Source organism: Notolabrus celidotus, chromosome 17 (genome assembly GCF_009762535.1).
Source record: "Notolabrus celidotus isolate fNotCel1 chromosome 17, fNotCel1.pri, whole genome shotgun sequence".
Lineage (NCBI taxonomy): Eukaryota > Metazoa > Chordata > Actinopteri > Labriformes > Labridae > Notolabrus > Notolabrus celidotus.
The window spans coordinates 19598068-19623851 of NC_048288.1; the positions used below are offsets into that span (position 1 = coordinate 19598068).

Consider the following 25784-nt stretch of genomic DNA (forward strand, 5'->3'; position numbering starts at 1 on the left):
GGCAGACTCAGCGCGCGCTGATTCCTCCCTGTCCTTTACCTACTTCCCTGCAGCTTTGCTCCACTGTGCCACCGCCAGCCTGCACACTGAAGCTCCCGGGCAAACAGGCGCGGCACACACTGAACTAGACGGATTATCTTTGTCGAGGGAAGAGAGCGAGACAGATCATCGCGTAACAGGCCTCAGCATCAGTATTTCACTCCCTCCAGGGAAGCAAACAAAAGTCTCTGACTTATACAGATTATTATCAGAGAACACAGCAGTCGGCTCATTTAGATGCTCTTAGCAAAGCGCTGCAACAAAGGGGTTTATCCCAGGCATCCTATTTAGATGTTGTACTCTAAAGATCAGCCGCTGATTTGTCTCTGACAAAGTCTAGACGTATCACACTGATAATCTAATTTCTGGTTGTCAGACATAAATTGCTGGAACAGGACAAAATTGAATAGTTAATGAGAAAATGGAAATTAAAGCATTAACACTCTCTGTGATGCAGAAAACAATCCTTGCAATTTCAGACTTTTTCACCTCAGCTCTGTTGGCGTCAATGCAGATCTCAAACATCGTCAGCATTTTATATTGGTGCTCATTGTCTCGTTTATCTTGGCAAATAGACTCTTTCCCATTGTGGCTGTGATTATTGGCATGTTTTGCCGACAAGCGTCAGAGCTGCTACGGCCTCGACTTTACTCTACTGTCTTAATCGGCTGTGCAAAAAGGTCTTGAATATCATTATTTACCATTTCTGTCTGCACTAATAAATTACTTTCCAATTAAGGAATTATCCAAATAAACGATGAATAAATGTTTTTAATAAAAGGGCTACCTAAACAAAGCGGCACAAAAGCTCTACGCTTCATACTTTCAGTATTTAGAAAGAACACACAGTTCCAAAATCCACAGTATAAAGTAGCAACAATAGAAATGCCGCCTGTTGTAACCAAGCGGCAACCTCCGGTCTCAAACTATGAAGCCCATGCGGAAGTGTTATAAATTGCAATTCATCTGGAATCCACTTGAGGCTGGCTGCAGAAACACCGGAAACCACATACACATCAATTCAAAAAAAGACAATCTTTGCAGCATTAATAAACATGTTTACAGCCTGGTTCAAAAAACGGCTTGGCTACAGTAGATGTCAGCACACACTGTACGGGGGGTGAATTTTTTTCTAACACGACGGTTCAGAAGATATTAAGATTATAAGTTTTTGCCCAAATAAGGACATGACTGACTTGACTCCCGGTCGGGAACAAATAGCTGTTGGCTAGGAGGCTCAAACTCCGCCCCTTTACGTCACACTCTGCCCTGTTGAGTTCCACATTTCCAATACGGCTGCCGCCGTCGATTGGCTTCAAAACAGCGCTCATTAACAGAAGGGTGACGTTCATAGACTGTATAAAATATGGACGTAGTATCCGTGACGTCATCTGTTCCTGAGCGCTGTTTTGAAGCCAATCGACTGCAGCAGCCATATTGGAAATGTGGAACTCAACAGGGCAGAGTGTGACATAGTGTGAGCCTCCTAGCCAACAGCTATGTGTTCCCGACCGGGGGTCAAGTCAGTCATGTTCTTATTTGGGCAAAAACTTAGAATCTTAATATCTTCTGAACCGTCACATTAGAAAAAAATTCACCCCCGTACAGTGTGTGCCGATAAAGAGATAGCTATGTAGGGCCAAGCCTTTTTTTGAACCAGGCTGTAAACATGTTTATTAATGCTGCAAAGGTCGTCTTTTTCCCATTCATGTCTATGTGGTTTCCGGTGTTTCTGCAGCCAGCCTCAAGGCTTCCACATGGGCTTCATCATTTGAGATCAGAGGTTGCCGCTTGGTGACGTCACGGATACTGCGTCCATATTTTATACAGTCTATGGTTGTAATGCAACCTTATAACTTTGTTTGAACATAAGTACCACCTCTGAACAGGCTATGTGCCAATAATAGTTAAGATTTATATGGGGGCATATGGGGTTGCTAGGCTTCAGAGGGGGCCTGTACCGTCTCAAGGACACCCCCCTGCAGAGGTCACAACCCTCCTCAACTCTTTTCTTGTCGTCATCTTACTTTTCTTTTACGTTTCGATGACCTTTTACATTTTTAAACATCTTCTTTAGCCTTTTAACCTGATTAGTCATTGTTATTTTAAGTAGCACAACAGTTAAAAATAAGAAAACAGGGACTACATGGCGCTCCATGTTTTATATGAATGACACTCCATCAGAGTTCAATCCTGCTGCACTGACGCTGACCTAATCTAAATAAAGCACTATCCCACAGCTTTGCGGCAGATTCTCTGAAGGCAGTGACCACTTGAGATTACCACATTTCTTGGGTTTTGGCAGACGCAATCTACAGTAGATTTATGTCACGGGCATTAATCATTCGCTTTTTCAACGGCGGATTATCTTTGGATGGTTGCCATCGGGAATCCATTTACTGTAGTGGCTGCATCGTGGCTGTGGAGACGCAAGCCCTCTTTTATAGAAATGACAGGCAAGTAGGCCAATCTTTACCATCACTAACTATACAGCCTTTATGATCCCTTTTATTAGCTTCAAATGCTCCGTTTCTCAGAATTGTTTGTTTAAGACAATAAAAGGTTGTAAAGTGACTCTCCATACAATAACCACTGCTGCTTTGTTTGTAAAAATCTGATTTATACATATAAATGTGGCGGAGAGTCACAGTGTCTAGGTCATATGGTTACCCTGGCAACCGTGACATCAAAGCAGAGATAGTGATGCATGAAAACTGTAATGGCAGGGGAGCGGTTGCTTGGCGACCTGAACTCAGGGAAGTCATGGGGCACATGGCCAAAAGTCTTCCAGACCGGGGGCTCAGTGGAGGAACGGAAGGATTATTTCCTCCTCCGTTTTAAACATGCTGCACTCCTGTTTGGATCTCTGACAGGAACACTTCACTCTGCATTGATATGTTACCTCAGGACAAACATGTAATTCTGCATTTTTTTAGCGCACAACAGACACAGTTTGACCTGTGATTTAGTTGTGTTTCATTTATAGATATTTAATTTGTCCAGCTAGTCTAGATTGCTGTTATCATACATACTGTATGTTCCAATGCTGCCTTCTGACCTGGCCCTTTTTTTTTCTTCCTCTGAAACCCCCACATACTGTATATTAAATGCTCATGCAGAGCGGTACCACTCTTTGTCCGCCTACAGGTTTTGCAGATGGAATAGATAGAGCAGTAAGAAAACCTTTATTTCCAGTATACATTCTACAATAAAGTTGATAAATACTTCATCTGAAATACATAACATTCAGGCATCGGAAGTTACACTTTTCAATGCATATTGCCCCAAAGATAATTTATATTGTGAAGAAAACCATGTTTATTGCATAGGAGATAATACCAGCAGTCATAAAAGTATATTGCGCAGTACAAAAGTATGGCACAGTAAAAATGTGTCATGCACAGAAGATAATGTTTATTGCATGGGAGAAAATGTTTACCTCCTGTTTAATATACATTATCTACAATGCAATATAGATTTTCACTGTGTGGTATACATTATATACCATGCATTATACATTTACATTTTTACTGCATAATACGCTCTTTACTGTGTGATATACATGATCTACAGTGCAATGACATTTTTTTATGTGCACAGTAGAACATGTATATTACACTGTAGATAATGTTTATTGCACAGGAGGTACCGTGTATCACAAAGTTAAAATGTGTATTGCACTGTAGATAATGTATTACAACAAAGATAGTGTATTACAACAAAAATAGCGTATTACACAATAAAAAGTGTATTTCACAGTAGACAGTCTATATCCAAGTTAAAATATTTATTGAATATTGCACGATATTTGGACTGTAGATAAGAACATTGCAAGGGAGATAACGTGTATCGACCCGAGACTGTATATAAAATGGACGTCATCTCGCTCGGCTCGAAGTGAGGCTGCCACAAAAACTGCTCCCCCTAGTGGCTGGCTGCAGTACAGGTCAAAAACTCCATCTCCCCTATTAATTTGAATGGGGCTGCGGTCAAACTTTAAAAATTAATTACACGTCGTATGAACGTTTCTCACATCCGTATGCTGTGGTGATATGTAGTTATTATTCAACTGTTTGTGTTCAAGGTCTCTTTTTCCTGAAAAGTTAATTTTTCGTTAGTTATCATAGGTTAAAAAATGGGGTTTTCCATCCGGGTTTGCTTTGATTGACAGCTGCCGTAGAGAGAAACTCCGTAGGACCTCGGGACGGTACGCTGTAGGGCGGAGCTTGTTACAGTGGAAACACACAAAATCCCTACTATGCAGGCTCTGGCTGCAGAAAATGTACAAGATGTCAGCATTCTTGAATGGGATATTTGGCTTTAAAACCATACAATGGGAAAAGGCGGAGCGACGCTGTCCATTATATATATAGTCTATGGTATCGACCAACAAAACTTCTGTATTGCACAAAAGATAATGTACAGTATATTGCATTGGAGATAATGTATATCACACAGTTAAAATGTGTATTACCCTGTAAATCATGTACATTACACAGGAAATAGTGTATATCACATGGCAAAATATGTGTATTGCACAGTTGATATTGTATAATGCACGGGGGATAATGTATGTATATCACAAAGTAAAAATGTGTAGAGCATTTTGATTGGTGTATATTTCACTAGAGTTTCTATAGCACAGTAATACATGTATATTACGCTGAAGATAAGGTTAATTACACATTAAATCACTTATGTTTCACTGTAGATAATTTTGACTGCATTGGAGGTGGTGTGCATTTCACAGTAAAAACTGTGTAATGCACTGTATTTAATGTATATTGCATGGGGGATGATGTATATCATAGTAAAAAAATCTGTAATGCGCAGGAGATAATGTTTATTGCGTTGGAGTAAACATTTATCTCAAGTATGTATTGCACTGAAGGAAACTTACCCTCTATGTTAAAATTTGACAATGTAGATTAGGTATAATGTCACGTAATATGTGCATGAACTTAAACAAAAATAACAATTAAATACATTAAGACTTTTGAAACATGGTTTGAAAGCTTTGTTGAATGAGTTAAGGCTAATGAAACGTATTCCATTAAATGGGCATTATGAGACACTAGCAAAAATAAAGAAACTAACAAATGTAAAAGAGGGTGGATGTCATGTGACATTGTGTGAAACTGAAATCACACAATGTTGTCTGACTCAACTCTCAAGGCAGCTTGACTTCAGACTAATGTGGTGTACCTTTACCAGGACCTAATCTGTTTGACAGGCTAAATACTCACACATCAAATCGAACACATTTCAACTAATGCTGCTACACTAGTGTGAGTATGTAAAGCAGGTGACAGCTGGGTAAATAAGCCTCAACATTTTTATTTCCCTTTCTTCATTTCAGAGGAGAATGGTTTTATTCTGACTCTCTGTTCAACAGAACAGTTTGTGCAAGAGCCAAAACAAGCCGGATAAATATCACTGAAAGACACAACAACCTCAGACTCTTAGACTTTTTAGCCTGCACAAAAAAAAAACCGCTGAGAGCTAAGTTGCTGCCTGGTGTGTTATTGGAATAAAAGTCGTTTCTGTGAATCTTCCTCTGAATAACCACAAGCACTATCTCTCTCATAGTATCGCTTTCACTTCTCTTTTCTTATAACACTGTTGTGTTCCAGAGGTCTCATATTGCCACAGGGTAGCAGTTGTAAAAATATTTTTACAAAGAGAGACAGAAAGAGTCTCTGGGTGGTTTTTTCCTTCCACCTGTTTTCATTTTTATTTTGAATGTGTGAGGATCTTGGCTGAAGTAGAGAAGCTGGTGTATTTTTAAAAAGCAAAATGCAAGAAAGAGCAACGGAAACAGACTTTGTGAATAAAACATGAAGTTTATGAAGCAAGTATTTTTATAATGACTGAACTCTTAAAGTTTGTTGATGACAACTAGGAACTGGGCAATGCTGATGAGTCTAATGTTTAAAGAAGCAACATGAGCCTGATGACTGGTTAGGTTTTAAACCAGAAGTTTTGTGGGCTTGTATAACTTGCTGTTTTGTTTTGAATTCCAATATTTGTTTCCCAGAAATAGTAAAAATGATCCCTCTCTTCACCGGTTAACTAAAGCCCCTTCCACATTGCCTGCTCAAACAAGACTGTCACCTCTTGCCGCTAATGTAAATGCCATACAGGCTTAATGGTGGGGCAGAAAAGGGCAGTGTATAGTGGGCAGGATGCAAATTAGAATCCCTTCAGGGTAGGACAAGACTCCTCTGCCTTATGTTGAGACCTGCTCACCCTGTTGGGGTTCTAATTTGCATCCTGCTCACTCAACATTATCCTTTACTTGGACAACAGTTGTATTCAACTCGACCTATTCTATGTCCTCCAGTGTGATTTTGAGTCTCGACCATAGACTGTATAAAATATGGACGTAGTATCCGTGACGTCACCCATCTGTTTCTGAAGTGCTGTTTTGAGGCCAATCGTCGGTGGCAGTCATATTGCTGCTGTCGAGTGATTGTGACGTAAAGAGGCGGGCTTTGAGCCTCCTCGCCAACAGCTACAGTGTTCCCGCCTGTCAATCACGTCAGCTGTGCCTCTCATTGGAAGACTCGTAATCTCAATATCTTCGAAATTGCCACGTTAGAAAAAAATTCACCCCCTGTACAGTGTGTGCCGATCAAGAAACTAGCTATCCAGACTACACTGGTCTTTTGTAACAGGCTGTAAACATGTTTATTTCTGCTGTAAAGATCATCTTTTTTAAATTGGTGTGTATGTGGTATCCGGTACTTCCGGAGCCAGCCTCAAGTGGATCCTCGATGAACTGCAGTTACTCATGTTTTTAGACCGGAGGTTGCCGCTTGGTCTCGACTTGACACTGTCTCATAACTTGCAGAACACCTGTGACGGCCACACACAGTGAGGAGAAAAGGACGACAGTGAAAGTAGGATTTATGACCTGAAGATGAGCTTTAACGTGTCAAGGCACTAATATTATGACTCAGGATGAGATCAGCCTCTCAATGGATGATGGATGACGAGGTGCTCTTCTTTCTCCACCCCCCCCCCCTTGGTAGATCACATGAGTCATACTCGACAGAGAATGTGCACAATTATGAATGAAGGCTGTCAGGAAGCCTTGTTATTTTCAAGCTAATTAGAGAAGGGACTCATGCATGCATTTACAAACTTTGACAATGAAAGCTTTGGTTATTGCAATCAAGGGACTACATCTGATTAAAACAGAGGAAATGTTACAAACAGGTGCTTCAGGAGGAGCTGAAGTGTTAGTAATTCAACCTCCAGGCTGTTACGTAGAACGTGCATCATCATCTCTGACGTCACACTTTTGATGCTACCACAATAACACCCCAAAACAAGTGACTCATCACCCTGAACTAGAGCTGCGATATTAGAGACTGAGCTGATTGCTATGAAAACATTCCCCATATGTGGTAATGAGTAAATAAAGTGAAGTTAAAAAAGGAAACAAGCACTACTGTGGTACATTTGAGGTACTTATGTCATCACCAAGGCCTCAGGGTGAGTCTATTCATAGGAGGAGATGCCTTTTATATCAATGCCAGCTCATTGGGCTTTCAACCCCCACAGACAGCAGAGCATAAGTTAGTGTTTGTTGATGTGGCTCGGACTTGATGACTCACATACAGATGCTGTGGATGACAAAACAAGACACCAAAATAGACGTGAGCCAACTTCTCCAACCACTGGATGTTTACCGTAAAGATTGTAGACAATCCTCAAATGTTTTTTAAAAAGTCTTTCATGGTTTTAGTGTTTGAACTTTATCTTTCCCAGAAGCTAGAAAAGGGAATCATATTTCCTAAAACTATCCTTCAATTTTTTTGCCCCAGTGTTCTATTACTTCTCCTCAGACAAGAAAACAAGCCTCCAGCTGCAGAGCCCTTTAGTAAATGAAAGGTTTAGCGGTGAGGGATTCTGTTTGCGTTCGCCCGGTCCGCTTGTTTTTGCTCTGAAACCTGATAGCCCTCTCGGGATACAATTCTCACTCTTCACCACCTAGGGGTTTCTCAGGAACAGAGGGCTGCATCTGCCGAACAAAAAGCATGACGCCCCTCGCTGTGTTACTATCATCCTGCCAACAGTACTTTTTCTGCTGGTTACCATGACAACGTGGGGGAAAACTCCTGTAACCAAAACATAACTCTGACTCCAAAACAAAGCCTGACCATCTCATCGCCCAGAAAAAGCTGGAAATCAAGTCAGGTCACATAATCTGAGACGTGGAGTTGTTAAATATTGAAGTTTGAAACAGATTAACCCTCTCTCTTCCTCTTTGTCTTCTTGTTCTTATTCTTCATCCTCATCAACTTCTTGTTTTTCTCCAACTTGTTCTTTTGTTGTCACTCCAAGTTCCTCTTTTTTTTTACTTCTTCTTGGAGAAAAGAAGTTAACTCGTTATTCTTTTTGTATTGTTATTCTGCTTCCATGTTTTCCCTGTTCTGCTTTCTTCTGCTTCTTCTTAATTGTCTTTCTGTCTACTTATTTTTCTCCTTCTCCTTACTTCTTGTTCCCATTGTTCTTTTTTACTGTTTTCTTGATCTTCTTCTTCTTCTTCTTCTTCTTCTTCTTCTTCTTCTTCTTTGTCTGCTCTTCTTCCTCCTCTCTTCTTCCTCCTTTCTTCTTCTTCTTCTTCTTCTTCTTCTTCTTCTTCTTCTTCTTCTTCTTCTTCTTCTTCTTCTTCTTCTTATTCTTCTTATTCTTCTACTTCTTATTATACTTCTTCTTCTTCTTCTTCTTCTTCTTCTTCTTCTTCTTCTTCTTCTTCTTCTTCTTCTTCTTCTTCTTCTTCTTCTTCTTCTTCTTCTTCTTCTTCTTCTTCTTCTTCTTCTTCTTCTTCTTCTTCTTCTTCTTCTTCTTCTTCTTCTTCTCCATCCAACCTTCCACTTCTTCTTCTACTTCTTCCCACGCCCTTAACTTCTTTTCACCCACCCTTGCACTTCTTCTTCCTCACCCAATCCTTCCACTTCTTCTTCTCCACCCACCCTTCCACTACTTCTTCTCCACCCACCCTTCCACTACTTCTTCTTCTCCACCCACCCTTCCACTTCTTCTTCTTCTTCTTCTCCACCCACCCTTCCACTTCTTCTTCTTCTTCTTCTCCACCCACCCTTCCACTTCTTCTTCTTCTCCACCCTACCTTCCACTTCTTCTTCTTTGCCCACCTTTCCACTTCTTCTTCTTCAACCACCCTTCCATTTCTTCTTCCTCACCCACTCTTCAACTTCTTTTTCTTCTTCACCCAACCTTTAACTTCTTCTTACTCCGCCCTTCCACTACTTCTTCTTACTCCGCCCTTCCAATTCGTCTTCTTCTTCGACTACCCTTCCACTTATTCTTGGTCTTCTTTGCCCTCCAATCCACTTCTTCATCTTCTTATTTCCCTTCCCTTCCACTTCTTCTTTTGCTTTGACTTTCCTTCCACTTCATTTTCTTCTTCTTTTCCTTCTTCTATTTTTCTTCTTCTTTTTCTCTTTTTTTTATTTTCATCATTATCTTCTTCATACCTTAATTTCTTTTCTGCCTCTGTCTCCTCCTCAATTTCCTCCTTCTTTTCTTTTTTCATTCAATTTGTCTTTTTTATAATGTGAGAAAGTGTGATGATAAAAGTAGAGGACAATGCAGTAAATGTAATTGGAGGACAAAAAAGTCAGTTCAATAAAATAGAGACAAAATCAAAATAGAGAGATAAAAGCACAAGGTGGATACATTTAAAAAGAGAAAGAGAGAAGTTATAAATGTTTTGTTTTTTTAAAGAACCAATCCATTTCAATCTCAAAGGCACCAGGTGGGACCATGAGGTGGATAATAACACACAAATAGTCTCCTTCCCTCACCTACAGTAGCCTTCCCCTTCACCCTATCAGCGGAGAGTTGCACAACACTGCCTGGCTAGTGTCAGTCGCCATGGTGATAGAGTACGCACTGACAAATATTTTTAGGGGATTGTACAAGGTTTTTCTGCTCTCTGCTAGTGGCTTAGTCTAGGAAAAAGCCTTGACACAGATTGACCAGGGAGACTCAGAGTCTTGCCAAAAATAGGACAAAGATCAAGCAGGGTTTTTTCAGAGGCAGTATTTCTGCCCAGTTTGACATTATCCAAGAGATCTTAAGAATTTATTTCAGATGAGAAACAGTGTGAAGGAGTGGGAGGACTCTGTGTGTTTTACTACAAAGACAGTAAAACTGTGTCACCCCAGTGCGGCTGCTGCTCATCATAGGGTTTATTTCAAGTTCAGAGCTGCTGACAATCCGACTGTCGCCATGACTGACTGTGTGGAACTAATGCACGCCTGACCTGAGACTACATGTCCTCTGTCTCTGCAACTCTATCTCTCCCTCCCTCCCTCCCTCCCTCTCTCTCACTGTCATGACTCATATGTGCCTCTGTACGCCCAAACACAGACGGATTCATGACTTGATGATTTCTGGCTACACTGTGAGTCAGTCTCAGCACATGCCTCCTCCGTAGCCGTGTAGGCTCAGCAAGTGCTGGCCACCTTCCTGCTTCTGTCATCAGTTCTCCGTGTGCTTGAATGTGCTGTTCTGAAGACTCAATGGAAGAAAAAAAAAACATCTTTGGTTTGTGCAATTTTCAAACTTTATCGAAGTGTTTTTGTCACTTATGATTGTTTCCACTCATCCTGTTTGTTTTGTTCAGCACTTTGAAGTTTAATTCCACTACGTACTGTTAACATGTTACAAAGAGTACAGATCACTGTGCAAATGTACAAAATGATAGAAACAATTGCAGATGTGGAAACATCCTTGTACATGGTGCAGTAACAGCAGAAGAGTTCAACTCCTACTCCTACTGCACGCACTAGCTAGCTAGCCCCACAACCTGTCATTTTAACCAAATGGAGTATTTGGAGTTAAGAGAGTTTGTCCGATAGGGAAAATCTCAAACTGTGAAGAGAGGCAAGTTCTTAAAAATTTCAGAGCCTGCATGTCTTCAAATTATCTAGAAAATGTCCGTTCATGTTATAAAAAGGTTTTAGGCTGTTTTCAGCTACATGCTAACACCAGCATGCCAGTATGCTTACAGTGACAATGCTAACAGGCCGATAATACATGTAAGTTGAAAAAATGTCAGCACTCGCAATAAGTTCAAAACGTTGATAGTATAAATAGACAGCAGCTCAAAGAAACGAACGCGTTTCAGCACTAAGCTTTCATCAGCGTCTCACCAACAAGGTGGGTGGGTCTCCTTTATATGCGTAAATCGGCAGGTGCGAAACCACAGAAAAAAACAACCTTACAAAAGAACAAAAAATTATACAAAGGAACAACTTGAGTTAACAGGAAATAACAAAAAGGGATAAATCACGATCAACAGCATAACAACATAGGAGCCGGAGATAAACAAATACATAAATGGAACAGTCAGTCAAAATACAAGTCTCTGTGGTCATTGTAGACTGCACAAAGAAAAACAATGCAAAAAATGGTCAAACTAAAAAACAGTCGGTTATAAAACCAACTCGAACCATATAATAACCATATTTAAGAACAGCTTCTTCCCCAAAGCAGTGGACATACTGCAGAACACGTGACCCAGCCCTACACCCAAAAAACAGTTTTTATTGACTCTAGCCACTTTTGCTGACAGCGCACTGCACTTACTTACTTAAAGCGACGTATGCACATATTTATATCTTTATATAGGTACATTTTTATTTGTTATACCTTTTTAAATTGTATTTATTTATTGATAGATTGAAAACTGCTGTATGGAAATGCTGCCAAACGAAGTTTTGTTGTATCTCTTTGCGATGACAATAAAGTGCCTATCCTATCCTATCCTATAACCGAAAAGATATTACCAAGAAATAATGAAATCGGCCCAATAAAACACCTTATTACTGTTCCAGACTCAAGAATGCACAAAGAACACAAAGATAACCAAAAAATCACCCCCACTCAACCTCTACTGTCATCGAAGTGTGGGTCATCAAAATACCAAAGACATATAAATAAATGTTACAAGAAACAATAATACCAACAATAATAGATGTAATGATAATAATAATAATAATAATAATAATAATAATAATAATAATAATAATAATAATAATAATAATAATACATTTTATTTATTTAGGGGATTGCAAAATACTTAAAGACAATTTACAAACCACAAGAGCACACATTAAAAAGTACATTAAAGAAACAACCATGTTCTCCAACTGGCTATAGCATGTTAAACACAATAAACACAAATTACTGCTACAGTTTTCAAGAAGGCCTTTGGGTTTTCATGTATTTGGTCGTCAAAAAATATGACAGCACTAGATGAAAAGTTAGGAGGTCACCAACTTTTTTTAAATTCACCAAATGCAATATCCCAATATATGACGGCCTTAAAGCTGCTGTTGGTAGTCGTGATGTAAACATCAGTTCGGAGAGAGATTTCAAATGTCAACACTACCCCTCCCCTCTCTGCTCCCGTAACCCCATCCACAAAAGATTGTTGTGCACGTTCTATGAGAAAGTAGTGGCTTCCCAGCTAATCAGGGCGACATAGTGGGACCGCCACTCGACCAATCAGGACGGAGGATTAGAGATTACCTATGATTGGTCTGTCATAATGGGAACAAGGGGAATAATAACATTGCTTTAAACATAGGAATTGGAAAACACAGAGATTTCGTGAAAGTCTCAAATTACTGAGTACCTATGGGCATTATGACCTTTTCTCCAAACCCAGCAGAAAAAAAAGGAACATATTTGACACCATTCCTACTAACAGCAGCTTTAAAGGTTGTCTTCACCGTCTTCTGGTTGAGCTATTGAACGCTTGTCAGGACAAATTGTTCTTCCTCGTTGAAACCAAAGGAGATTTTGGGGATCTCCACAGTTGTTCCTCTGGAATCTATAAATATCTGCACAAAGTTTCATAACAATTCTTTTAGTAGTTGTTGAGCTATTTTAGTATGGAAAGAAGCGGTGGCCTGACATTATCATTCCCAGAGCCACACTGCTAAAAATAGCTGTAACTGTAAGTATGCTAAATGAAATGTTGTAAACACAGCTCCAATTACACAGCTCTACAACATACAAAATACTAATACTGGCCATAAATAACAGTTTGTTTTTGTTTCTATTTCATTTTTTGTAATTCTATATATGTGTGCCTTAGCATCAAAGTGTGTTTGATTGAACAGTGTTATTGTGTTTGTTTAGTTTCCAAGTGTTTCTATTTGTATCAAGAGACAAGGAAAAGAGATGGAAGTTTTTTCAGCTGCTGTTCAACCAATCAGCTCTCAGATTTTTCCTGGTGGGCGTTTAATGTCTGAGTCAGATGTTCCTTTGCTTGACCAAAAACATGATGTTTTTATAGGAACATCTCAACCACTAAGAAAACACCTTAGATTTAGTCTACAGGACTGCAAAAGCTCTCATTAAATGAAACAAAACCACAGTGAGTCCAGTGATTCATCAAAAATAATCCCTCTTACATTGAAGCAGACATAGCCATTTAGTATCAGACAGCAGTAGTAAACAATGATGTCAACCGAGAGACCTGCAGTGAGCAATGTTCTGTGTTTGTGTTTGTGTCCCTGATGCAGGTCACCGCTGCACATGGCAGCAAGTCGAGCAGATTGTTACGTGTCTGGAGCTCAGAGGTCACAGCAGGCCAGTGGTATCAGGCTGCAGCTGAGAGTGACGTAGGAAAGCACACACACTGGCACACACACTCTTCAGCCTGCATCTACACACTTCACTTTGCTACGCCATGCACACTCAGATCAGGGTTGTCTAGTTAATGAATGTCGAAAGCAGCCCTGTAACAGCCTGCTTGCTGCTTTACTTACAAGTGATTCAGAGCCTTTTTTTTTTTCTGCTAGTTTATCTTAAATACACACAGATTTTCATCAGCAGCATGTGTGTGTAAGTGTGTCTGTGTGGGTTTGTGTGTACATGTTGTCAAGGCCCCACTACTCTCAGATTGCTGTGTTTGCTGATGAAAGCAAAAGGGACAGATCAAGCACATTTGCATGTTGCTGAATATGACGCACGGAAGACAGATTGTTTTTCCATTGAAGACCGGCTTTCCTCTCACATAATATATGTGTCGCCCAGTGACAAGTGTTACTACCACAAACTTAGAAGCGCTTTTTTACAAAGACTCAGTATCTGAATAACCCCTAAAGCTCCTCTTCATATGTCCTTGAATCAAGTACTTATTGTTGTGTTACATTTGAACCATTTTCATTGATTGGTGTCCTATAAATTAAAATCAAATGGAGAAAAAAAAATCCATAACTCTAAAAATAGAAGTTGTAAATTCATATTGAAACACCACCTGAAGCCAAATCTTAAAAGGTTAATCATTGATTTATTGAGCTTTCCTCTGCTTGCTTATACTCCTATCAGTACGTTTACACATGGTCTTACAACCTGTCCACAAATAACACAACCTTAAAATTATTGTATTCTACAGTCTTATTTTGCATTCAGGCCGTTTTGTTAAGTTGCATAGAGAATAGGTAAAGGTCTAATTGCACAACACTGTTGCATTTCATGATGTTTTAACTTACAGGATAAAATAAACTCAGGTGGCTGAGTCACCATAGTAACAAGTCTAGGCTCCTCTTTTTATATTTGAAGAGTTCATTTTCACAGATAACTCCGTTTTTATACATTTTCAAAAAACATTTATATATTCTTTAAAGATGTGAACAGTTTTTAAATACAATGAAAATGTTACAAAATTTCATTGAGCTCAACAGTTTCACTTGAATCTGACCCATAACGAAGAGATTGATGGTGGAAATGATTGTGTCCCTCTAATTTATTCAACATGTTTGAGGTAACATATTTCTTTTTGATATAGATTCCTAATAAAGTTACATTTTCAAAATATCTCTGATTACTAAAGTCATTTTGACTTAGTCAAAACCACTCAACCTAAGTTGATTGATCATACCAAAAGTTAGTATTAGAAAAAATATGTTTTTTGAAACATTTTTAAATTTTTCAAAAGTGAGTTAACTGTTTTTGCAAATTAACTCTTCATTTGTTGCATTTGAATGTGTTCTAAAGAAACGCATTTTTATTTTCCTTCAAATACTCACCTAATAACACGGTACAACACTGAAATGGTCGCCGGAATGTTAGGTTCAGACACAACTCTGTTTGGTTGTGTTCATGAATTATAAGTATGTCATATGGTTTTGGGGGCGACAGTGGGTCTAGTCTAGTGGTTTAAGCGTGCGCCCCATGTACAGAGACTCTAGTCTCGCTATACTCCTGGCCACAAGCCTCTGCTGCATGTCATCCCCCACTCTCTACTCCCACATTTCCTGTCTCTCTTCAACTGTTGTGTCTGATTAAGGCAGAATGCAATTAAAAAATAATTTAAAAAGGAGTCAGTCCTGTTCATGAAAACATCATGGTAAGAGTTCAAATAGATAAAGTACTTATATCTTTATGATATGTATCTGGCTAAATATGTTAGTATGTTGGGTCTAGTATGGGGTTCAGTACATCAGTATTGAGTTCTCTGTAACATGTGACCTTTTCAGTCATCTTAGTAAAAAATATAGTTTCAGTGACATCACCCATTGGTTTTGATGAAGCCCAAAATGGCAGTGACTTTAGTGGAAATGTTTACTGTCCTTAACTTGCTGCTTGGTAAACAGCTACAACACATCAACCTGTCAGTCAAATCAGCTAATCCCAAATTACAAATAACTCTTTGCCGTGATACAGTCAAAATGAATGAGTATGGGAAAAAATCACCTACGTAAATATTTTACTCATAAGTAAATGACATACAAAAAACAAAAATACATTTGTACCACATTGTACACATATTTCAGTCCGGTGTAAAATTGAGAGTCATGTATAATATGGGCTGTGAGGGGGATTTGTTGTCTTTTGTGGCCAGCCTCAAGTGGACACTTGAGGAACTACAGCTTTTTTGGGCTGCTGTATTGGCTTTATTTTTCAACAACTTTAAAAAATAAATGATTATATATGTATATATATATATTATTACTTCATTGTGGTGGATTTAATCTTTATAGACCACTTTTCTGTCAAGTACATTGCATTTTTTCCCATATTTTGTATGTACATTAACTGAAAAATGTCATAATGACAATAAAATAACCAATACAATCAAAACAAAATATAAAAATACAATATTGTAATTTTTTTACTTTTTTAATATTTGTCGCATCAGAAGCAAAAAAATGTACTTTTTCCACAAAAATTGCATCAGAAGCTAAATTTGTACTCTTTACGATTTTTTGCATTTTTTTTAAACATTTTTTGCATTGGATACAGAATATAATTGTTTTCATGATTTTTGCTTTAGAAGCAACATTTTTGCTTTTTTGGATTTGGTTTGGACGTATCTACTCTCCCAAAAAGTTACAAGCCAGAATCATCATTTCACCTCCATAGAATATTGTATATTATTGTTGTATTCATGTACCATCCTGGAAAAGAATGTAGCATCTCTTGATGTGGAACCTAAATATGCAAACTTATAACTTTGCTATTTCTATGGCAGATTTGGAAAAAAGCCTGAATACAATTTGTTTTAAATATCAAACAGAGACTCGAGGCACAGGTGAAGCTCAGGTCTTGTCCATCATGATCAAACTCAAGGCTGAAAAGTTACAAATCATAACCTTTAGGTTCTAGAGTGATATTTGTTTGATATGCTGTTTATTTCAAGATGCAACCACTATTGGAGCTATGGTAACCTTTACTGAAAATTAACATTGATATTTGACACTTTAAACAATACTGATGTCAATACTTCAGTGTAGCAGAAAAAAGAAACAAGTCTCTGAGTTATTAATAGAATAACATAAATTAAAGGTGCGAAGGACATAGTTGTTGGTCCCCTTCATACTGTTCTCTGTTCTCCACATCAAGAGCTCAGCCTCCTGATTTCATAATCGTCTTTCAAGTTAAACTGTGGGAGGTGAAACAACGCTTTGATTGCATAAGAATTCTCCCAGCATTGCTGCAGTAAATCAGGCCTCCCTGAGCTGATGTAAAATATTATTGTGTCATTACCCAAATGGTGCCGTTACCTCATTGAAGCAGCAGAAGTGAGATCCCATTTTTATGAAGAGCGGGCACTACAGACCAACCCCAGCGCTGCAAATAAAATCAGTTTATGGGCGCCTGTAGATAGGCTCATCAAATATGGTCTGCGTGTATTATTCATAAGATAACTGCTTGTGAAAGGTATTGCAATCTTGTGGTTCATAAATCCGCACAGACTGTCTGAATGCTGATGACTGTTCTGTTTAAAACTCTATCGGCCGTGTGATTTATTGACTCATCATGTGCAGTCTGTGGCACCACACCTGCCTCAGGTGTTCTCATGTCTGTGGCTGTTGTTTATGTGTGTGTGAGTATGTGTGTGTGTGTAATGACTGGTGTTCCTATGGCTGTTTTGAGACTGGCCTCAACACAAAGGCATCATTCAAACCCCTTCTCCTCAAGTAGAGCAGCTCTTTCCCCAGCGGGCTTGTCCCGGTCCCGCCAGCATGACTCCTAGCAGAGAGCTTTTAGGCTCCTCTGACTCTCTCCTTCCCAATTAGCTGATCACAGAGAGCGGGGTCGAAGGTCAGGCTCCAGGGGAAAGGTCAGCCGTCTCCACCAAAGGCCATTCCACCTTTTCCATTAATCCTATCATGTGAAAAGAAGCGGCTTTTCTATAAGTTGATTATTTGATGAGCCACAACTGGCTTTTATCAGATTTAAAGAAAGAAAAAGTGTCTCTTACAACAAAGAATATCCCCAAAAAAGGAGTAAAAAAATTGCTTCCAGATTTTCTATTGCTTTGACCTAAAAGAGCTCTGTCTCCATGGAACCCGTTGATAAATTGTGATGTGCTTTGGGCATGCTGCGTTGTACAGACAGCCCAGGCTTTAGCTCATTGTGTCCGTCTCTCTGTCTCCCTGGAGCACGTCTGGTATGTAAACAAAGCGGTGCCACACGATTGCAGAAATATGCTCATCACGACCTCTCTTTAAGCTTGTGGAATGTGTGAATCACACAGCCATACATGCACAAGAATGTGCACCAACACCACTGGACACACACACACACACACACACACACACACACACACACACACACACACACACACACAAACACACACACACACAAACGCACGCTCGCACGCAGACACACACACAGACACACACACACACACACACACACACACACACACACACACACTAAGGAAAAAATACCTCTGCCTGGTGACAACAAATGTGATTGAAAAAAAGGACCACCAAATAAGAAGCTAGATTTGTATTTTTCTTGACATTTGGATAAGCATTTGTCGAAACAACCTTATCATGAAATCAACAATAAGATTTAGTCTCAACAAAAACAGTATTTTGTTCAGTTTTTATGTTATTTTTTATTTGATGTGTGTTTGATGAATGACAGTAATTATCTAGCCTATATCACCCTATCCAATCCTTGTTGTTATCAAGGTACGCAGTCTGACATTCCTTCAGACATGCATTTTAATTTCCCTCCAGCCATCGTACTAAACTGCAGTGGTCCTCAGTTGTTTAGAAGCTAATTATTAGCCATTTGAACATAGTGTGAACTACAATCCATTTTGTATAATGCTGCTGATTAATTGAGATCATATACTCATTGACTCATTGTGTTACTTTTTTTGTATTATCATAAAACACTAGTTACACATACGGGACAAAATCAGTACAGGGGTGAATCCATGCTGTGTCCACAGGGGTCGCCAAAATCAACACAACCTGAAATGTATTCACAGGAGCTGTAATCAAATACAAGAAATTCACTTATTATTAGGGATGCACCGAAATGAAAATTCTTGGCTGAAACCGAAAACTGAAAATAAGGAAACCAAGGCAGAAAACCGAAACACCGAAAGAAATTATTATGCCTATTATTAGGAGGGAGACCTCGGACAGTTGTAACACGGGTCTGTTGTAACACTTGCACTTCCTCCAATCAGGAACAAATTAGGAATCACCTGATTCACTCTGCACATGCTCAGTTTAGTTGCAGCTAGTTTGTATAGCAGTTTGAACACACTGGGTTAAAAGAGCTCAAAGTTATAGACAGAAATGTCAAAATGTTACAACTGTCCCTGGTCTCCCCTACCATTGCATTTATGGCTCTGACTGTGTACTAACCTCGCTAAAATCAAGGATCTCATTGAACATATCAGACAACGAGGGTGCATGCCCCTCATCTGGTTCAGAGAGACGAGTCCTTTTTTCTGCGCTCTGTTCTCCTTCCTGCGCTGTGCGTTTCTCCATCTCCAAGCGGGTTCTACGCATCCATCACGGCCTGTATCATTTCTTGTGCGCGCTGCTTTATTCCCACATCCAAGTAATGATCTTTATAACGCGGATCAAGTACAGTCACGATGAAGTGCAGAGGATCCGAATAGAGCTCAGTGAAACGTGTGCTGACAGACTCTAAGAGTGTACTTTTCATTGTTTTCACTCCGTGGTCCGTCTCCACCTGTTTGCTTAGAAGACGCTTTAGTGCTGCATTAAAGGAATAACAGATGCAGACATGTTGGCCCTGAAGAGCGTACTGGCTGCGGTTTTTGCTTGCGTCATCACAAAATTCTGCTACGGTCACGTTGTTTCGGTGATAAAAGTCTTTAATTTTCGGTGGCCGAATTTTCGGTGCATCCCTAGTTATTATGGCCAAAAGTTTTGAGTGTGTGGAGATGGCTGTGGCTCAGTTGTAGAGTCTGTTGTCTCTCAATTGGAAGGTTGAGGGTTCAATCCCAGGCCCTGCTGTCGGCATGCACAAGCGTCCTTGGGCAAAACACTCAACCCCAACTGTCACCGGTGGCTGTGCCAGCAGTGTGTGAATGGGATCAGTTAATACTGATTGGCGCTTTACATGGCAGCCTCTGTCAACAGTGTTTAAATGTGGTGTGAGTGGGTGAATGTGGCATGTAATGTAAAAGTGCTTTGATTGGTTGGAAGACTGGAGGAGGCATTATAACACAGTGCATAAACAGTCACTTTTACGCTGGTGTAGCATCGCTGTCAAAGCTCTCGCGCCATATCGACGCAGTGGCTGCTGGTTGCACTCCCAGTCTTCTTTCTTTGATGCATGTCACACCATAGACTGTATAAAATTCAATCCAAAACCTTTATATATTCCCAAAAAGACATTGAGGTTTCCCTCATTTCCAATGTCGTCGAGATCACAGGCACATTAGAAACAACAAACAAACAAACAAACACAAACATACACAAAATAATAGATTAATTAAAACAGATGCAGTTTGAAACAGTGGTCAGAGATCAAAGTCTTAAACTCTGCAAAAGATGGAATGGATGTCAGCTTCAAAGTCTGTTGGAGGGTATTCCATGATTTAGGGGCATCAATGGAAAATGCTGATCGACCCAGTTCGGTATTTATTCGTGGTACTTTCAGAATGAGCCAATCGGAAGAGCAAGTAGTATCCGTGACATCACCCATCTGTTTCTGAAGCTCTGTTTTGAGGCCAGTCGGCGGCGGCAGCCATATTGCTGATGTCGAGAAATGAGGTATCCAGACTACACTTGTCTTTTGTACCAGGCTGTAAACATGTTTATTTCTGCTGTAAAGATCGTCTTTTTGTAATTGGTGTGTATGTGGTTTCCGGTACTTCCAGAGCCAGCCTTTAGCGGGGATCCTCGATGAACTGCAGTTTTTAGCACTTCCACATTTGGACTCATATTTTCAGACCGGAGGTTGCCTCTTGGTCATCGCTCTCCTTATTTCCTTGTCAAGTGAAAGCAAAAGTTTCCCCCATTAACAAACAAAATGAATACTCTCATTTGGATTTGATGGAAAAGGATTGGCTCTTTATTGCAGCTCTGGAGAAATCTTGAAGACATGTTAGCAAACCGAGTTAGCATGAACATATCTGCAGATTAAGAGGTAACTTAGATTGTAAAGCTATGTGGTGCACCAGCATGATTACAACAGTCACTTTCACTTAGCTGGCTGGATAACACAATGATGGTGAGACATGAATTAAAGAGCTGAACCAACTGGCTAATGTAAAATACTTTGACAAAAAAATACTATCATCCGTTTTAGCTAGGATGAAAAATGGTGTTAATCCTGATAGATTAGAATTATTTAAACGTTTTAGTAACCTGAAAATAGAGAATAATTGATCAACACACAGTGGCTGATTTGAAACATGTAAACTATTTATTATTCTTTACCTACCCATGATTAAACTAACAGCTAGCTTGACTCTAAAGTGACTCTGTTGCCCGTTACCTTTCTGAAGACACAGACTCAAGTATTTAACCCCTGCCTTTAACTTTGAAGCCTGTGATAGGCTTCATTCATTGCTTTTTGATTGCTTATGAGGAAAACAGGAAATTTGATCTTGTTTTTTTCTTCCTCCGTATTTGCCTCCAAATAGACTGCACCTGAGGATTTTATCTGTGAGGCCCTGCACTGCGCGCACACAGGACCACAGACCACAAAGCAGTAACCACTAATGCTGAACAGATGTTCATCAGCTGCTGAAAGGGGATGAACTCTTCCTGCACGGTGGCTGGTTTCATTGGGGCTTTAGCTGCATTAAGGCGCCGCTGCAGTTTATTCGCTTGCTGTGGTATAAAATCACATGATAACAAGGTATACGGTCATGACCTAAATTCACTGCCTGGTTCCACAGCAGGGGTTAGTGTATATAAACCAGAATCTAAAACAAGCTATATGAGTGTGTGTTGAGAGGGGTATTATACAGGGATGCTGTTTTTTTATTGTGTCTGCGATCTGACCGAGATCTGGTGACTGATTCTGCTCTTCCTCCCGATGAGCACAGTGAAAGTGCCTCTCTGACCCACAAAGAGATAGAAGGGGATTGAGGGAGCGGCATTGAGTTCCTGTGACTAACCCTGCTACACAGATGGGCCATGTGGGAGGGCAAGGGCAACAGATTTCTGAAAACAAACAGGGAAAAGATGGATTGGGCTCATTCAGAATTGACAGCCATTTCTATTTTTTTCCTCCAACATGGGACGGAGTTCAGCTCCAGGGTCGTAAGAGCTGGAAGCCTCTATCCGTGTGGACAGAAGTTTGGAACCTGCATTAGCATATGATTAACATTTTTCACAGGGAATATGATTTATCAAAGCATACAGCAATCAGTGAGGGGGAGAGAGGAAACCTTAATCAGCCAGGGGATAGGAGGACATATGGTTGGCTGATTAGACCAGCATTCACCTGCTGACTGAGATCCACATCCTGAATTAAGATGCCTCAGTCCCAGCAGGAGGGAGAGCTGCTAAATGCAAACGTTAAGACACGCATGTCTTAGCAAGATCAAAATCCTGCTTATAATTCAGGGTCATACGGTACGAAGGAGCACTCTGCAACAGCAAGGTAATTCACCACAGCCAGGTTGTAGGCTGTGTATGGGTTTTAAACAACAAGCTTGTTATGGTGTGTTTACATAAGTAGCCCAGGCAGTGTGGGTCAGCAGACCTAATCTTGTGTGTTGAGAGCTGCTGTCCTCTCCGGAGTCGTTTGATTGACTTAGCAGGGGTCATTTACTGAGATGACCCATAAAGCAGCTCAGACCTGACTTACTTTCTCTCGTGTGAGCTTGAAGGTGGCTTTGATTGCAACAACTATTCCTTTTGACTCTCCCTTAAAATCAAGACTATGTCTACTTCTTAAACATAAAATAAAACCATCTAGTAATAAAACACAGCTAAGCAACACAGGCACTGTTAAAAAAAAATGGTTTGATTTAGCAGCTAGCTTGTGTTGGCTAATAATGGCTAACTTTGAGGTTGATATGCTTGCACTCCTGAGTCAGAACACTAACTTATGTGCTACTATGTGCTACTGTGACCCCCAAAATAAAGGTGTCAATGACTCACGACCCCCACTGTCCCTCAAAGTGATTCAATGTGGCTTCATTTAGCTGGTCTGCAGAAAATGACCCTACCTATATGAGCATGGGGCTGTATTTCCTGTGCCTTTATGAATGAACCTGCTGCTACCGATGCTTTTGATAATTAACTGTTCACTAACTCTAAATTTAGGAGTCATCTGACAACAAAGAAAGGCAGAAAACTCATTACATTTTCTATTTTCAAGGTTTTATTCCAAAGTTTGCTACTATTTTTGGCAATACTAATTACTACAATGGGTAAAATGTACTATTTTTAGATAACTATTTTTTAAAAAACATTCTGGAAGACATCTCACGACCCCCCAGGGGGTCCCGACCCATACTTTGGGAACCCCTGGTCTAACCTATCATTGACATGGTCAAGTGTCTTCTGTTCAGCCCATTAGTCTTTTTTTAAGGGATAGTGTTTAACATTGAAACATACGTAGGCTAACAACCCACGTGTAAGGACTCAGAAAGTCGGACTAATCTTGTCATGGCTGATACACAGATATTTAGCTAAACGCTGCAACTGTTAGGAAGCATTAGCCACCATAAGCTAATGCATTAGCTAATGGCTATACAAGATTAAGTAAGGCTTTAGCAAAATACCTTTTAGTGTAGCTACACTGAACCAAGCAAGAGCTGGGTTTTTTCCCAGCAAGTTTAGATCTTTCAGCTTTTCATGAAGAAATCAAAAGTTTGCTATATTAACTCTGGGTGAAGTCCCTCATTTTTTAGCCTACACATTGGCATTGAGGCACTGGGTTTTGTGCAATTTTTTCAGTGTATGGAAAGCCTATTTGTCAGAATTTTGCCAATGTTAGCTTGTGTTAAAGCTAGCTAACTGTTTATAAAGACTTAGTAAAGCTGAAGCAGATCTACCTCTTAGCTTAACATTGGCCTACCATCGTTTCATTTATTCATTGAAGGTAAAACAATAAGTTATGTGTTCTGTATGAGTATGCTAAATACTAGATCAAAGGTGGTCCCAGGGCTTCTCTTGCTAATTTACAATCTGGCAGTCGGGTAGTTGCTGTATGGGTAAAAATGTAGGCTCCATATGTGTTAGGTTGGTTGTTTATCTTATTTGTCTAATCAGTGTATAATGCAATATCCTGTACAGGCATATAGCGGCCCTGACTATGCTTTCTCAGCACTGCCCCCAGTGGCCTTATTCACAGGGATGTTATGTCATACCTATTTATTATCTAACTAATCTAACAGTATTAGGTATGCTGTCATATCATCTCCCTCTAATCATCACCCTGAATCTGTTTTAGGAGCAGGCTCCTCAGATGAGAGCCAGTGTCCTCATCCCTCCCTCCCTCCCTCACTCATACTGACCCTTCCTCTTCAGGGCCTCCTAACATTCAGAGTTACATTCCCTTAAGAGGACATGCCATCACTACTTATTACACACACGGGGAAAGGCAGGGGAAAAGAAGTAGGCCATGCTAGCATTATGTGTTTTTTCATGCCGTGAAGTCGGTCCATAGCAAAGCTGACAAGGGCTTCATGTCCAGTGGGGGATGTCAAAGGTGGTAAATAGATAGTGACGTGTGTTCATGTATACTGAGCTGGGGAAAAATCTTCAGCGCACAAGCAGGACTACCTTTTGAGTGCTGTAGGCAGCTGATTTGTTGCGATTTCCCACATTCATTACTGAAAGCAATTCATTTATTTGAATTGCTCCTTTGAGGTTTATATTTATCTGTTGTCTTTGAAACTCTGACAAGTGTTTTCTCTTCATAAGCTTCCTAGTTTTTATGTTTTTGGAGAGGATTTATTTTGATTCAGTGCAGTCGGGGGATGCCTTCAATGTGCTGATGTTCAGGTATGGTGAGAGCTGTCCAAGATTACAATCAGTCACCAGATGGTCCACTGACCTCCCCATATGTGATTAGGCTTTTTAGTCGAGGCTTTCAGAAGATCTCTCATTTACTGCTTATTATACTGTCCCCGGCTCAGTGTATTAGAGTGATGGGCACTGGGCATCTGTTCTTTAGCTTATTCTGGAAAAAATAGCTAAAAATGAAGACATATCTGCCATCTCTGTTTCTTTTGCATCACTAACTCTGTAGTGGAAGTCACGTGACACAATTTGTATTTCAAATATAAATACATTTGTAAAATATTGATGAATTCAAACAGGAAGGCACAGCCTTTTGTATCATAATCCTGATAATCTTGGTGAAATCCCCCAGCATCCACTTGGATTAAGTATTCAACAGAAGATCCAGCCGTCCGTTATTAAATGTTAAAGGGGCGTAAGCCTAATTAGGCGAAGAAGTCCACTCCTGGGAGAGTCCTGGGTGAGAAGCCTTCCTGCTGGCATATCCTCGACCACCAAGCAAGAACGCCATGGCTTCTGTGCAACTCAGGGCTCTTTTCCCAGGGCTCAATTATTTAACAAGCAGCTTGGTTCAGGGACTGTGCGACTATGTGTGACTTTTGTTGCAGTCTGCCGTCGTGCATAGTTATACACACATGTCTATTTTAGTATGGGCCTGTAAAATACATGATTCAACCAGCGAGTGTAGACATTTGTCATCAAAATGACGCTGCTGCAAACTGGTGGAACGGGGTTAAATGAGCAATTGCGTCTGTGTCTGCCATGCATGGGTCAGCAGCAGCGTCTGTCTGACTCAGGTCATTCATAATAAACAGAACAAAGAGAGGGGAAAAAAAAAAGTTGTACTCTCGCTGCTGTCTCACACACTGTACATGTCTCAGTGTTAATGTGGCGCCGCAGCCCTTCTGTGCACGCTCTGAAATCCTGTCACATCCCTTGTTTCCAGGGAAAATTCTCGGACAAGGGCAAGGGAGTGAT

The 25784-nt window shown here is 40.0% G+C and overlaps 1 long non-coding RNA gene across 3 annotated transcripts in view; it reads left to right on the forward strand.

Moving 5' to 3' along the window:
- Nucleotides 1-25784, forward strand: part of LOC117828691 — a 72172-nt gene that overhangs the window by 38975 nt on the left and 7413 nt on the right. For all 3 annotated transcript variants that reach the window (XR_004634480.1, XR_004634481.1, XR_004634479.1), the window contains exon 3: nt 13611-13709. This is a non-coding gene — a long non-coding RNA (uncharacterized LOC117828691). The remainder of the gene's footprint in view (nt 1-13610; nt 13710-25784) is intronic.